Source organism: Falco peregrinus, chromosome 1, assembly GCF_023634155.1.
Source record: "Falco peregrinus isolate bFalPer1 chromosome 1, bFalPer1.pri, whole genome shotgun sequence".
Taxonomy (NCBI): domain Eukaryota; kingdom Metazoa; phylum Chordata; class Aves; order Falconiformes; family Falconidae; genus Falco; species Falco peregrinus.
The window spans coordinates 99,371,438-99,386,114 of record NC_073721.1 but is presented as its reverse complement, the minus strand read 5'-3'; the positions used below and the strand labels follow the sequence as shown (position 1 = coordinate 99,386,114).

At 45.8% G+C, this 14,677-nt stretch overlaps 1 protein-coding gene across 1 annotated transcript in view; it reads right to left on the bottom strand.

The window, feature by feature from the left end:
* SYT16 (synaptotagmin 16) overlaps positions 1-14,266 on the bottom strand; it is a 78,141-nt gene extending 63,875 nt beyond the window's left edge. Inside the window, exons 1-2 of the mRNA XM_055793813.1 lie at positions 13,936-14,266; positions 10,103-10,354 (exon numbers count right to left, since the gene is read on the bottom strand). The gene's annotated coding sequence lies outside the window, so the exon portion shown is untranslated. The remainder of the gene's footprint in view (positions 1-10,102; positions 10,355-13,935) is intronic.
* Positions 14,267-14,677: the final 411 nt, after the last annotated feature.

The following is a 14,677-nucleotide window of genomic DNA, read 5'->3' as shown; positions in this document are numbered from 1 at the left end:
AAACCCATAAATTGTCTGTTTTACTGTCTGTGCTAATTACATTTCATTATATATTTGGAGTAGGCTATGATTTTCCTGCTGGTTCCCATGACATTTTTCATTATCAACCACTAATTGTCTAGCGTGCACACTGCATTGTGAACCAAGTAGGCTGATGCGTGGGCAGAAGATCTAGCGAAAGCTGCAAGGCAGTAGAAGTGCACGTTATTATTATTACTATTATGATGCATTAGAAAGTTTCCACCTACTTGCATACCTACATATCCTCACCCCTATCAGCAGTTTCACAGTGCAACAAGGCACAGGAGTCCATCTATAAGAAGCCCCATGCCTAGCAAGGCTCACAAACTACCAAAGGAAAGTTGTGTGGGGTAAAACAGTAACAGTAGCCCCACTGCAAGGACAAGTTCCCTGCTGCATGCAATGGAAACACCAAGAAGGTTTCTCAGTCACCACTTGGTGCCCAAAGCACATGGGTATCAGGATCTTGTCACTTGGCCCACTCACAAGCCAAGGCCAAGATTATGAAGGAAAATGGCACCATATGTGGATTCCTAAAGGAACACTATAACCAATGGGACCTTTCTGAGAAAGCAAGACAGAAAAAAGGTAAAGAGTTTTCATGAGCCACAGCTAAGACAGTTTCCATTACAGCAAAACCTCTAACAAATCTGTATCTATGCAAGCTTAGGAAGTGCCACAAAGGGTAAAGCCACTCACTGCATGCAGCATCTCATGAATTCAGACCAAGGGAAGCCGTAGGCACCAATTCTTCCTAGAGCAAACTGCTAGAAACAGGAGCGCGTGACCACTGCTCCCCAGATCATCGTTATCAGCCTCGGACAGGTGGCAATTCTATTCATGTGCACCACACACACAATACACAAACACTTCAGAAATAAATGTGTGCTTTCACAGGACTGCAGCTCTCTCCTGATGTCTATTTCAAAGGAGACAAAGCCCGACCCTTCCTAACAGCACTGTGAGCGAACAGTTGTATAACTCCTCCTCTTCTCCTCAAGGTGATCCACAAATACATTATCAGAAAGGCAATCAGACCACATTCAGCACTGTAGCAGAAGGGTGAAATTCCCACCCAAGGCAGGACTTGCCCTGCATCAAGGCTCAGTTCACACACTTCATTTTTATGTGTTGATTTACAGATAGCAAGAATGAGGAAGTTCTCCAGTCCTTTTATACGAGGAATATGAAGGACTAAAAAGCACTTTTGATCTGACTATACTTCTATTAACTTTGACTGCGAAATTTGACTATCAAAGAGTGGAAGAATGGTCCCATTCATAGCTGCTGCTGAGGTATTTGCAGGTCACCTTTAAAGATTTAAGCTGCCCTTATGGCCTATGACATAGGCATGCAATTTCAAAGGTCTCAGAGACAGTAAAGCAACTTCATCTCCTTTCTTATACAACCCACATAACCACAGTACCCAAATACCTTGCAGGCTTCAATGCGTTTATCCCCGCAGCAACTCTGCGAAGCAGGGAAATGCTAACAAAACTGCTCCACAGAAGGGGAGCCAAGCCACAAACACAACCCCAAACGGCGGAAGTTAGATCCAAAAGACCAATCAAGAAAAGTCCCATCCACCTATGCAGGCAGTTCAGTGTCTAGAAATACCTCACGTTTCGCCCCAAGGCTGAGGCTCCCAAACAGAACTTCCATAGCACCTTCCTAGAGTTAACACCACAGCAACAGCCGTGGGCCTCCAGGCATCTCCTCTGTCACCCTGAGTCACCTGAAAGCCACAGGACTGGCATTTCTTCCACCAAAGCCTGATTCTTCTTATGGACACAATGCAGGAGAGGTGCCTGACACCTCCTGGCAATGCTGAGTTCAAGGAACGCCGAGTTCATCCGGCACAACAGGAGACATGGAAGAGGTGGCATTAAGCAAGGGCACTCACCAAAGAAATGGAAAGCCTGAGATAAAGTCTCCCTTAAACCCCCAACTTCTTTTCCCAGCACCATGTGTCCCAGGTACATGACTAGAGGAGGGCACCCTCTATCCTTCCAGCTGGGCTCACTGTGCAGCCTGTTCGGGGGCCAGCAGTAGGGCCAGCACTGGCACACCTCTTTTTTATAACCTGCTCACCGAGGTTCAGAAAGGGCAGCCCCAGACTTGGGTTCTCAAGACTGAGTCTGGACTTCACTGAGAACCTGCTATAGATAAATGACCAAGGCACAAACACTGGGAGGGCAAACCTGAGAGCATCCAGCAGCTCTCCTGTGAGAGCCGTAAAGCCAGCAACAAGGTGGCCCAAGTTCCAGAAGGCTCTCCCTGAGGCCAGATCTTCCACCTTACAAAGGCTGCTGTATATCTTGCTACATACAACCCGGTGGCAGCACTGTCTTCCCAGCAGCAGCAATCCTACCCTTGCCTTGAGCAGCACTCCTGACTATGTTTGCAACCAAACAGGTATACGGTTCTGTGAAATATTCTGCCTTCAACAAAAGGCATTTTCCAGTTACAAAAGATGAAGTATTTGTTTTGCTGAATGTGTTTCAAACAGCTGTGAAGCACTAGTTCAAGTCCACAGCAAGTACACAGTGTTTTCAAATGATGGTGCCTGACGTTCTGCATCCAGAAGAGTCCTGGCCCTCACACCATCCCTCTGTCTGTAAGCACACACACAAATACGGATGGAACATGGGAACAGAAGTGTGTCCTAACAGACAGGAGGCCATGCACACTAACAGAGGTGACTCAAGTAACAACCTAGGCCTCTGAAGGGTGATTCAGAGACTAATTGTCAATCTTAGTAATAATCTTAGAAAAGGCTCCAATTCATCACGGTATTTAAAATTCACCGAAGTTAACAGGACCAGGGTGACTGAGAATGTGAGCAGTGCAGCATTTGAACTGCCAGCCACGAACTAAAAGCTGGTCCCCTCCATGTCAGGGCTGAAGAGGTTTGACAGGGACAGCACAAGGAACCTTGTGGGACCCATCCACACCTTGGTTCTCCTCTACCACCACCAGTCTCTGCCAGGATTGTTCTCAGAGTTTGGTCAGCAGTTGAGATAAAGTGAAAAAACTGCAAACCTTCACAGCTGTTTGCCTCAGTCTTTCTCCATCCCAGTGAAGAAAAAACTGGGTATAAAATTACTTTCCTAGTCCACAATCTGTGATTCCATTACACTCAAGCCTTTGCTCTGTGATTTATTCTCTGCCTCAATATTCACCCTGATCTCCAAGTTATGCTCAGATTCTGTTTTGCATGCTGGAACTATTTGGCATTGTAAAAACAGCCATCACACAAAGCAGTGGGGGACTAACTTAGCGGGCAAAGCTTTCACCTAAATTGTAGGAAAGCAAGAAAAAGGCTGTAGTGATAAGTAACTACACTACCTGGCTTAGATAAAATGGGAGAAAGAAGCTAGCCCCTAAAAGCCAGTCTCCTGCTGCTTAGGGCTCTCACATTAGACGCAAGACCTGTACGCAAATGCAAGTCTGAATCAAGCAGGACAGACTTGAATTTGCTCCTTCCACATGTCCTTTGACTGTCTGACCTCCAGAAAACCTACTGCAGTGGCAAGGGACAGCTGGTTTCTCTCACCATCACCATGCTCTGCTCAGAGAGGAATTCCATCCTGAATAAGGACACAACTTGGAACTACAAAAGTCTTTTTCAAGATGAGGCATTCCTTAGAAAAAGTTACAATTTAAACAGAATTTCGTTGTCCGACAAAAGCACATTTTCTCAGAAGATTCTCAGCCCACTCTTACTGTAGTAGGTTTGTCTTTGATCATGTCCCAGGCTTGTTTTCAGTCATAGTACAACACAGAGTTCATAATCGGATACATTTTGTCATAGCTGACACCACCACTGCCTTACTGGTAGAAAGAGAAGACTAGGGCTGTCAGTCTGCCACTTTTCTTGAACACTGAAGTCACGCTTTTTTTTTTCTGCTTTTTCTTGAAGACAACTTCTTTGTTGCTATGGTATCACTAATGCAGTATTTTGAGACAGAGAAAGAAGATAACTGTGCATCATCACAGTGACACATCTATCAACTGCCATCCTCTCAAAAAGCGTAAATAAGTAAGGATGCCAATATAGACCTTAAAGGCTCCTCCATCCTTGTTAATTTTTCCCCTCTCATATACACATGTCTACAAAGGTCATGCCTTGTTTTTTTGACAGGGAAGGCCACAATTTGTCTCTCAGCAAGCAGTGTCTAGGTTTATTTTTTAATTCCTTCTCTTCTCCCCATGCTACATAACACCAGCTGAGACACACACTCCAACTCACAAGAGAACAGAAGCACCTGCATGTTCAGAAAATACCAGCCTGGCTCCCCATGTTAAACCATGCGGTGCCTGCTTCATAATTCTTGCTTGTTAGTTCAGGAAGAAACCATTGTACAAGGTGTTGTGGTTTAACCCCAGCTGGCAACTAAGTACCAGGCAGCTCCCACGCCAGCCCTAGCAGGATGGGAAGAAGAATCAGGAAAAAGGTAAAACTCACAGGTTGAGATGAGAACAATTTAATAATTGAAATAAAATAGAATAATAATAATAACAAGAACAACAACTGTAATGAAAAGGAGAGAGGAGGAGAGAGGAATAAAACCCAAAGGGGAAAAAAACCAAAACAAAGAAGTGATGCACAATACAGTTGCTCACCCCCTGCTGACCGATGCCCAGCCAGTCCCCGCACAGCCATCTGCAGGCCCCAGCCAACTCCCCCCAGTTTATATTCCGAGCGTGATGGTTCTGTGGTATGGAATATCCCTTTGGCCAGTTCGGGCCAGCTGTCCTGGCTCTGCTCCCTCCCAGCTTCTCGTGCACCTCCTCACTAGCAGAGGATGGGAAACTTGAAAAGTCCTTGATTTAGAGTAAGCATTACTTAGCAACAACTAAAACATCAGTGTGTTATGAACATTATTCTCATACTAAATTCAAACCACAGCATTTTACCAGCTACTAGGAAGAAAATTAACTCCATCCCAGCCGAAACCAGGACACAAGGTATCTACTGCTGAGCACAACCCACATTTATCTCAACAGTAAGGGAAACAAAAAAGGCACTTTCAAGGTATCTCCCATATAGCAACTTCAACTCACTAGGTGTGGTGGGGTTAGCCTTGTAGCATGTCTTCCCTATCACTGCCAGAATTACTTTAAAGAAACCTTTATTAACTTAGCAAAGCAAGGCCTTGCACTCAGCACAATAGCATTTCCCTCCTTGACCGTGCGTATGAGAACACTGCATCAGGTCCCTTCCAGAATTTCAGAGACAGATCTGCACAGTGCTGGTGCAACCCTGTTACCTCAGGAAGACCAGGAAACAGTCACGGTGACACATGCCCATGTCCCCACACGCTTCCTGACTTTAAGTCCAGATCAACAAACAGGTAACAACAGCACTATGACTTCCAACACACCACCACTGCTGCAGTGATGTTCACAGTGGTGACATGATAAGCATTTCATCTCCCAGGGGGTGCAAAAGGAGGAACAATGTAATGAAATGAAAACTTACATAAGCTGAATTTATCGAGGCTTCTGCAACAGAGGAAAGAGCAGAGAGCAAGTAAAGTGGTGACAGAAGGTCAAACTGGAAGGTTCTCTGGTACGGGTCAAGCATTCAACAGTGAGCACAGAGTCCTCTAGCAAACAAACCCAACCATTTTACATTTGGGAGAGAGGGAAAAGGGGAGGAGAGGGAGGAGAAAGTAGGATCTCTGTTGCTGCTTCTCTTAGGTGCCGGGGGATAACAAATAATAAGTTGTCTCCACTCAGAACTGAAGTGCTCTCACCTCTTCAAAGAGGAATCTAATTGGGATCTTTATGCTGTCATGTACTTATTTTTCTCATCCACAAAACCTTGTTCTTGGTTCCACCCATTTGACCCAAGGCAGAATGACTCACCACAGCAAAAGGCCAGACAGCAAGTTTTTTTTCTTTCCCAAAGACCTAAATAAACCCTACTCCATCAACTGACCAAGGACGATGCAGCAGTAAACCTCTCGCTGAAGGCTGTGCGTTGCCTTGGCAACCTGTCTGATCTCCATTGCTCCAGGGACTGGAAATGTGCTGCCAACAGGAGATTTCAGCTAATCAAACCAAACCTCTTAATACTTAGACAATTTCCCATCTGCAGAGAGCAGGCCACATGCCTGCAGAAAGCCCGGCACCCTCCGAACACAGCCCTGGCTCCTCCTTGACCTGTTATTTGTTGGCTCCTTAGGCCACGGACACCTCCTGACAGCTACCGGAGGAGATGAGGCAGCGGCAGGAGGCCACAGCGTGCTCGCTCTGCACGGCAGCTCTGTGCCTGCGCTCAGCACCAGCCTGGCAGAGGAGACCGGCTGCCCACCAAGGGCTGCCCGCAGGGGCAGGACCCTCACAGCACCCACGCCGCAGCCCCTGGCCTTCAAAAGAAAAATACATTTTCCAATATTCATAATATACACCCCCTACAGGCCCCGTGCTGTATGTTTTGAGCCTTTGCAATCCACGCTGTCCCTTTTTCAGCTCCCATTAAACACATCCAGGTAACAGCAGCAGCAAACTGCTGACCAAAAAGAAGAAGTGGGACAACCCTGTATCTCTCAGCCTTCCTAGACGGGGGCCTGCTGTCAAGCTGCACTGCAGAACACCTGCTTTATTCCAAAGCTTCTAATTGGCAATGCTAAAAGGGCAGCTTTGGTGGCTAATTTTGCCTTGAAAGCACAATCAGTAATATTTTTTTTTCCAAAGTAGAAATAAGACCAACCTTCCTACAGCTCCACTAAAGGTTTCCAGCCCCTGAATTTAAGCCCAGCCACAGAGACAGACGATCACTCTGCCATTTAGCACAACCAGGGGGCCACAAAGAGAGGCATGAACAGCAGGTGGGAGAGGAATTTTCCACAGTCACGCTTCTGCTGAGACAAGAAATTCTGTTTGGTGGTGATGAAATTCATGTCCGTCAAAAGCCACCAACTACCACCTAACAACCCTCAGCACTACATCACCTAAGACAGCCCTGACTAGGGCCTTTCCATGCAACTGCCAAAGGGAATAGGGGCATTTGAAGAGCTGACTCAACCCTGGCATTCAGGCTCTCCTTTCCCTCCTGGGTCATTCTTTACTGCATCTCAGAGGACACTAACCCACCACTCTCTGAACCCAAAAGCCACAGGCCCTACACTGAATTTGATTCCACACATGCAGTTTGCTGCCAGATTAACTCACGGTATTGCCACAAGTGGTGCAGGGGACCCTGAGATGTTTTTTGTCCTGGCTTGGAGAACATCTGCGCAGGAGAGGGTGCCCCACCACACAGCTCCCCAGGACCCGGGCTAGCTATGGAGCTCAGGCTCCAGCTCTTGAGGAACGGGTGGAGGAATTGTTGGCATTTAAAAGGGAGCCCTGAAGCGGAAGAAGGCTGCAACGGCTGGAGGAATTGTTGGCATTTAAAAGGGAGCCCTGAAGCGGAAGAAGGCTGCTTACAAAGCAGGGTGTGGTTTCAAGGAAAGAGCACATTGTGTGGAAGATTTCTAGGCCTCTGGTATCGACCAAGTGACCTACGCCCTGGGAAAATATGTTCTAACAATAACAAAAGCCACTAAAACAAATGCTTGGGGGAAAAAAATGCCAGTGGTTTCTAGAGTCATGTATTTAATGGAGTTAAGAGCTTAGCAAGTACTGCCACCTTCTAGCATGTCAATACTAACATGGATAGAGTAATGTTCATGGTAACTAACCAGTTAACTTGTTACTAGGGCTGCATGGAAAAGGGCATGAACTGAAGTCGTCACTCAGCTAACCAAGTGTTCTGTGATAAGGGAAAGGCAATGAAATCCCACAGGCATAAGGAAGAGGGAACCACAGCTGGTTGTAACAGCCAGAACAGCTGGCTCCCTATATGTTGTTCCCCACCTTATTCTTTCCTATATCATACCTTCTTCCTACTCCAGGCACTCAGCCTTGCTTAGTCTCAGTTCAGACAAACTGAACCAAAGATGGATTCTGGATTTATGCCCAAAACATCTGTCTCTACAGGGCATGGAGAATCAAAAACAGAGCTCTCACTGATCTAATGGGGAGCAGGAATGATCTCAGAGAAAACAAATGTCAATGATGCAAGACACTCTCCATAATTTCTTTGTAAAAGCAACGTGCAGGCAGGATCCCAGCACTACAAAACCTGAGAAGGGCCCCCTCCTGATGAAAACAACCACAATGCTGTCCCTGAGGATTCATTTGTGTTAACAAGTTTCAAAGCATCTGCGTGGAGTTTCTTTCAAGCAAAAGCTGTGACGTCAGACCATTCTCAGGGATAAATGGAGAGCCATGCCACTTCAGAGTCAGAAGAGTGAGAAGGGGGGAGGCAGATAGAGGCTACTGTTAGCCAAAACAGACACAATGGAGACAGACTAAAATAGATTCCATGTATTTCAAGGGCTTCTGCAGTTCTGATGCTCCAGTCCATCCCAGAGGAGCAAATATCCACACACACATTCTGCAAAACATTTGACATAAAGGACAAAGCATAAGAAGTGCAGCATGTTCCTTGGATGTTTTCAAATACCCTAAGCCAAGCTATGGAGTCTACTTACTACTTTATTTGGATTCCTTCAACTGTTTTCTTCCACAGCCATCACGCTACATTTAGGCCCCTTTTTTAACATACCTCAGTCACAAATACCTGCAATTATCCATGGCTTCCCTTGCACAGTGATCAGCTGTGCCTTTTGCTTAACAGGAATGCGAATACTCTGCACTTGTGTTAGTCATCTAGAATTATGGCCTTAGTACTGCTTTACAGTAAAATCTGAAGTGACAGCAGGAAACGGCACGCTGTCAAAGCAGAAGGCAGAAGAAAAGGCTAAATCCTGTTTCATTACATGCAATTTCCAAGACCTTTGTACATCAAGAAAACCAAAGACACGTGTAAGTAACAAGTGTTGGTAACACAGTTGTTTTTCAAACTGTAATTGCCGCCAAAGTAACAAACTAGGAAAGTTGTCCGCTCACCAAGAAATAGCCACAAATCATTCAAAACATGAGACTTACCTAATCACACTTACATAAAGCAGCAAAACAAGTCAAACCAGCAATGAAATTTCCCAAGAACACTTTTCTCACAAATAAAACATTTCAAAGCTTTCTTCTTGGGACAGGTTGCTAAATCCTCAGGATCTGTGGTGTTCATATCAGCTGGGCAAAGCTGAAGAGAGGCACAATCCTGAGTTTCAGAAACAGCAGCAGTGCTCAAGCTCTTTTCTCTGCACGTGCTTGTGGATTTAATGTCCCAAGGAAGAAGGAAGCCTGCTGGTTGGTAAACATGTGACAGCCACCAAAGGAATGCTAGCCAGAGAAACAAGATAAAGCAGCTTGTACCACCTCCAAAGGGGTTTGTTTAAAAACTACTGCCTCAGCTGTAGCTTTCCTACTACTCTCATCTTATGAGTGCTAGGTCTTTACTCAAAGAATTATCCTGCTGACAAATTTACCTAAAAAAATTTGCCATTCATTTATCATGAAATTTTAAGTGATATTTCTCCCCTGTGTAGAGATGCAATTTATTACTCAGCTTAAACTGACACTCTGATCATAAATACTTGGGATCTATTTTAGAAACGTACCTTTTCAATCCTGGATTCCCGCAGATTTGCGGTGAAAAAGTTAAGGAAGGATCACAGTAAGCATTTAGTCTAAAACAAAGTGTTTCCTCTCCAGGGAGCAGCCCATGCCTGGCACTTGCCAGGCCTCAGCCAGCCATTGCTTCCCTGAAGGGCTCTGCCCGGGGCCCTGCTCCATCACCGTGGGCTCCCAGGCTGGAAACGCAAAGCTGCACCAGCAGCTCTGTGCTTGCTGATGGGGCCACTATGCACAGAGGTGCTCTCAGAGCACCAGCACCCACCCTAACGCATACCAGGTCATATACCTGCTACACACCCCAAAACAGTTAGAGGCTTCATCCTGGGGACTGTCTCTTGTAAAGTCACACTTCATAGCAAAAAAAAAAAAAAAAAAGGGGGGGGGGGGGGTTAAGGTATAGAATGGACTTCAACTCCTGGGTGGTTTTTTTTTATTTTCCTTTTTTTAACCTTAATGTATATTTTAAGGAAGGTTCTGTGATACTTACTGTGAGATCACATCCTGTTTTCCCTATCCACACAACTGCTGCTTTGAACGTGCATTTTGGATGTAGATTTCACTCCCAGTAGAAGGATTGTTTTTTCCCTGGCATTCAGGGCAAATCCATCCCACTGCTTCTGCCTTCAAAAGGTGTCTCTACAGTGAAACTGGAGCTCTTCCCAGCAACGTATTAATTGGTGTAAGATTTTGTTTCCAGCTTCTAGAATATTTGGTGCTCCTCAAAAGCAGCATGGAAAGGCTGTAAAATAAGATCACACATCTGAACCCAGCTACTCACAATGCTCAAAACAGGGAGTGGGGGAAGGTGGACAGAAAAACAGGAGGGACTACACTCGCCACTCAGCAGGGGCTTGCATACTCATAACTAAAGGGCTTCTGGCCCCATTGCCTGCAGCAATTTGTAAGTTGGCTCTAATCAGCCATCAGCAGTACCTTGCCTCTCTAAGGTAAACTACTCCCTGAGGCAATTTTCTGCAGGTGTTCCTAATGCAACTCTCCCCCCCCCCCCCCCCCCCAAAAAAAAAAAAAAGGCATTCTGATGATCTTGTTTATAAAAGCTGCTGCCTGGCAGATCCCAGAAGAGTAGTCCAGACTGGCATCTTCAAAATAAAAGCTACTCAGAAAGAGCTCAAGAGCAGGAAAGAAGTCCTTATTAAAGCAGACATCAAGCCCCTTGACTTGTGAGTCTTGCTGCACCAGATTCCCGGGTAGATCAGGCAACTGCAGAGGGTGTCTGGGTCCCTGGGCTGCGAGATGGCTGCAGGCAAAAGGCGCAGGGTGGGCACAGGGACATGCTGGGAATATGTGCCCTTCAGCAGGGCTCTTTCCAGACTTGCAGCCTCTCCCCTGTCTCCATGATGCCAACATCAGGCATGGCTGAGCAATCGCGCTGATCAGCCATACGAGGTCCCAGAGCAGGATGCTGCGGCCATGGCACAGTGCTAAAAATATGCAAGGGTGCAGCAGAGCAACAAGGGACAGACAAAGTCTAGTTAGGTCAGAGTAGTCACTGAAGCCAACTGATTGAGCAAGTTTAATCCATTGCTCAGGAGACTTCCCTCGTCTGCTAAGCCTGCTAATTTAGAAGCAAGCACCGATCCCTTGAAGATTTAAGGAGATGGGCTACCAGGAAGGGGCCAGGGCAGTTTAGCATGCAGATCTGTAGGTGCCCCATTCCCTGTAAGTACATTTAGCCCCAAAGCTGCATGATTGAAAATAAATGTCTGAGTAGCAGCTCCAGAAAGGAGGCAGTGAAATGATTTGCCAAAGATGAAGGTCTCAGGTTCAACACAGCTTACCTAGCACCATCCTCCATCCATGCCACTGCCCCAAGTTACCCCTGCACCAAAGAAATTGCTTACTCCAAACTTCTCACCATTGATTATTCTGTTATTCCCTTACTTATTACCCCTAACATTTTCTGTGGTAATATGATGTTTACTCACCTTTATTCAAATTTCTCTGGAATTCATCAGGACTATCATATTTATGAAAGAAAACAGGAGACTATTTAAGACTTCCACTCTGACTTCCTCACCCTCAGCTGCTTTCCTTGCTCTCCCATGTGAAGTTCTTACTCTAAACTTTACTCTTGATTCCATCATTTACAAAGTTTCAATGGGAAAAGTAATCCTGAAATAATGTCACAATAACATTAGGAGAATAAACTCTTGCCCTTGTCAACTTGACACTGCCTTTTTTCTGTGGGTTTTATGACTTTTTTTTTTCCCCAGAACCATTGTGCTAAAAGAGCTAGAGCACAATTGGCAGAAATTGAGATACAATTTTCAGATGTAGTCAGTTTTTATTATTATTTTCCAGCCATCAGCTAAACTGCGGAAATATTCCCTTTATGTCCCGCTAAATGTCAAGATGATATTTTTAAAACCCGGACAATGTATTTCACATAAACCTTTACACCATTATTTTAAAGATCAAACATCCTTTCACCTGGGAGCCACAGCATGGCTGGTTCCCCCAGCAACGTGATGTGCTTCCAGCTCGGCCAAGCAGCAAGATCCCTTTCAGGCATCCGCTGCTGAAGCGGCGCCCAGCTGGCCACGCTCTTCTTCAAAGCTCCGCTGAAAGCCTTTTGCCAAGGCGCCTCTGACAGAACCCCTCATAAATTGATTTCTAATTCTTCTTTTTCAAGGTGCACCAGGCTCACAGCTCTCAGGGAGGGGGAGAGGGTATTTCATCCCCGCTTTTTCATTGATCTGAATTTGCCTTTTTAAATTTAAAGTCACACAAAGTCCTCACTGCCTTCACACGCCACGCTCTTCCTCCTGAGGCAGGCAGCCGCTCACTGCGCTGAGCCAAACTGAGCAGAGTATCTTTCAACCCCCGCCCCACCACCCTGATGTGGATAATAAAGCACGTCACGCTGTAACAAACCTGGAGTAAAAACTAGGCCAGCATGTGCCCAATAGTCACCTCCCAACCAGGAAATGTCATCTCTCCCTGTAATTAATTAACGAGGCTCACGATGGGCAAAGCCACCCCACAGGGTGACACCTGCACTGACCCAGACCCATTATCAAGTGGTGAGGGAAGGGGATAGAGGAGGCTTTGCAACTCCTGGGAGGAGGAGGGGGGAGGCCAGGGGGTATCCCAAGGCTCCCGAGAGCTGCACTCCTACCGCTGGTGGCCCTGACAGCCCCTCATCCATCTCCAGGCCCCACATCCCTGCACACCTCACTGGAGAGCAAAGGATTCATGGGGACCCTGACAGCGTCAACACCCAGAGCCCAGGTGAGAGAGAGATCAACCCCAGCACAGCCCAGTTATGCCAGGAAGAAGAGGCTTTACACTGGCATGGCTGATTTCATTCCTTCAGAGGGCAGTAGCCATGGGACCATGGGATACCTGCCACAACACTCCACCAGTATTTAACATGCACCACTCATTTTAGTTCCTTTGCAAAATTATCATCACTACACACAGCATTTACTAGAGGTAAACTTGGCTGAACAAATACATCCATGTGCAGAAAGAGCAGGATAACAATAAAACTGCACAGAAGCAGCACTACATTAAGCCTTCCTCAACATTCCCTAGGTCTGGTAGTAAAACCAAATACAACTTCCACTTCTTGGGCCCAAAGTAAACTTGCTCTTCCCCCTCTGCCCCAAGTCTTATTAAAAATAAACAGAAGACAAAAGAGAGAACTGCATACAACAATGTCAGGCCTCTGAGTCAAGAGACCCAAAACTGGAAAACAGTATATAAAGAACTTCAGGTCAGTGCACTTCTCACTCCTCTTACCAAAGCATGAATATACGAGTAAAACATCTCTGGCACATCTCATTGACCTCATTCAGCGTCTGCCCAGTACTCCACTCCTCTGGGCTAACACAGTACGGCAGCAGACTACGCTGGCAGGAGGATGTCTGTGCTAGGTAAGCATGAAGTCAGAAATATTTACACAACACATTCCTGCCTAAGCATACAGCAGGTGAATATGACTAACAGGTAGAGGTGACAAGGTGCCGAACTCAAGAGGAGGAAGCTGTCTTAGCAGAAGTAGTGTTTCCATTAAACACATGCCTGGAGTCCGCGGCATTTCCTCACAAAATTTTCTATGAAGTGGCACAGACCAAATGCACAGCCTTGTTTACCTGAAACCACACTTGAATACTAACTGAAATGAGACTGTAAGCAAACAAAAATGTTAGCTTCATCTGTAGTCCAAAATATGAAGAAAATCCTTCTGCCCACTAAACCTGTAGCAGAGAAATCTGACCTGGTTTGCCAAAGTATGCGAAGAGAGAAATTGTGCCTATTTAGATTATTAAGCAAGCAGTAATTTGATCAGTTTACCTGTAGCTATTCCAGAATGTGCTGCCTGACGGCTGGGCTTGCTACAATCCTGCGTACCTGCACACTTTACAGATGGGTTTTCAGATCCAGCCATGACTTCTATCCCAAGCTTGGCCTCTGGGGCTCTCTTATTCCAGTGAAAAAGTTTCCCACTGATTTAATAGTATCTGAAGTGGGTATGAGTGGTCCAGTTCACAGAAATCTGCAGAAGTTTCAGAGGAACCCACGGTCTCTGGTGTCTGTTGCAACCCAGATTTCTTCTACCGTGACAGTCAATGTGGGAGGAAGGAAAGCCTGGAGCCGTGTCAGTCCAGTGGGATTCCCAGCAAAGACAAACTGGCAGGCAAAAAACCCTAGAAACAAAGCAAGCAGACAGGCCAACTCAAACGCCACAAGAGATGGATTTCCAAAGAAAAATCTGTGTATGCAAGGGTGGTTCAAGTCTATTTGGAGACCTTAAAATCAATGGCAAGGATTTTATTTTTCTAATTAAAGGTGGGTGGGCGTTTTGTTTTGTTTTTTAAATAATATTCCAGCATTGAAATACAACCAAATTGTCACCAGAAATACAACCAAAACTATCACAATTGCAGATGAGATGAAGGGAGACAGGAATTCCCTGGAAAAACTGCATGTTTTGATCAGAAATCAAGAAACAGGTGATTGGTGTTCTTCACCTTGTAACTAAGTCCACATACCACTTTGGAAACATCAAACTAAACAGAGAGCTTGTGGGTTACAT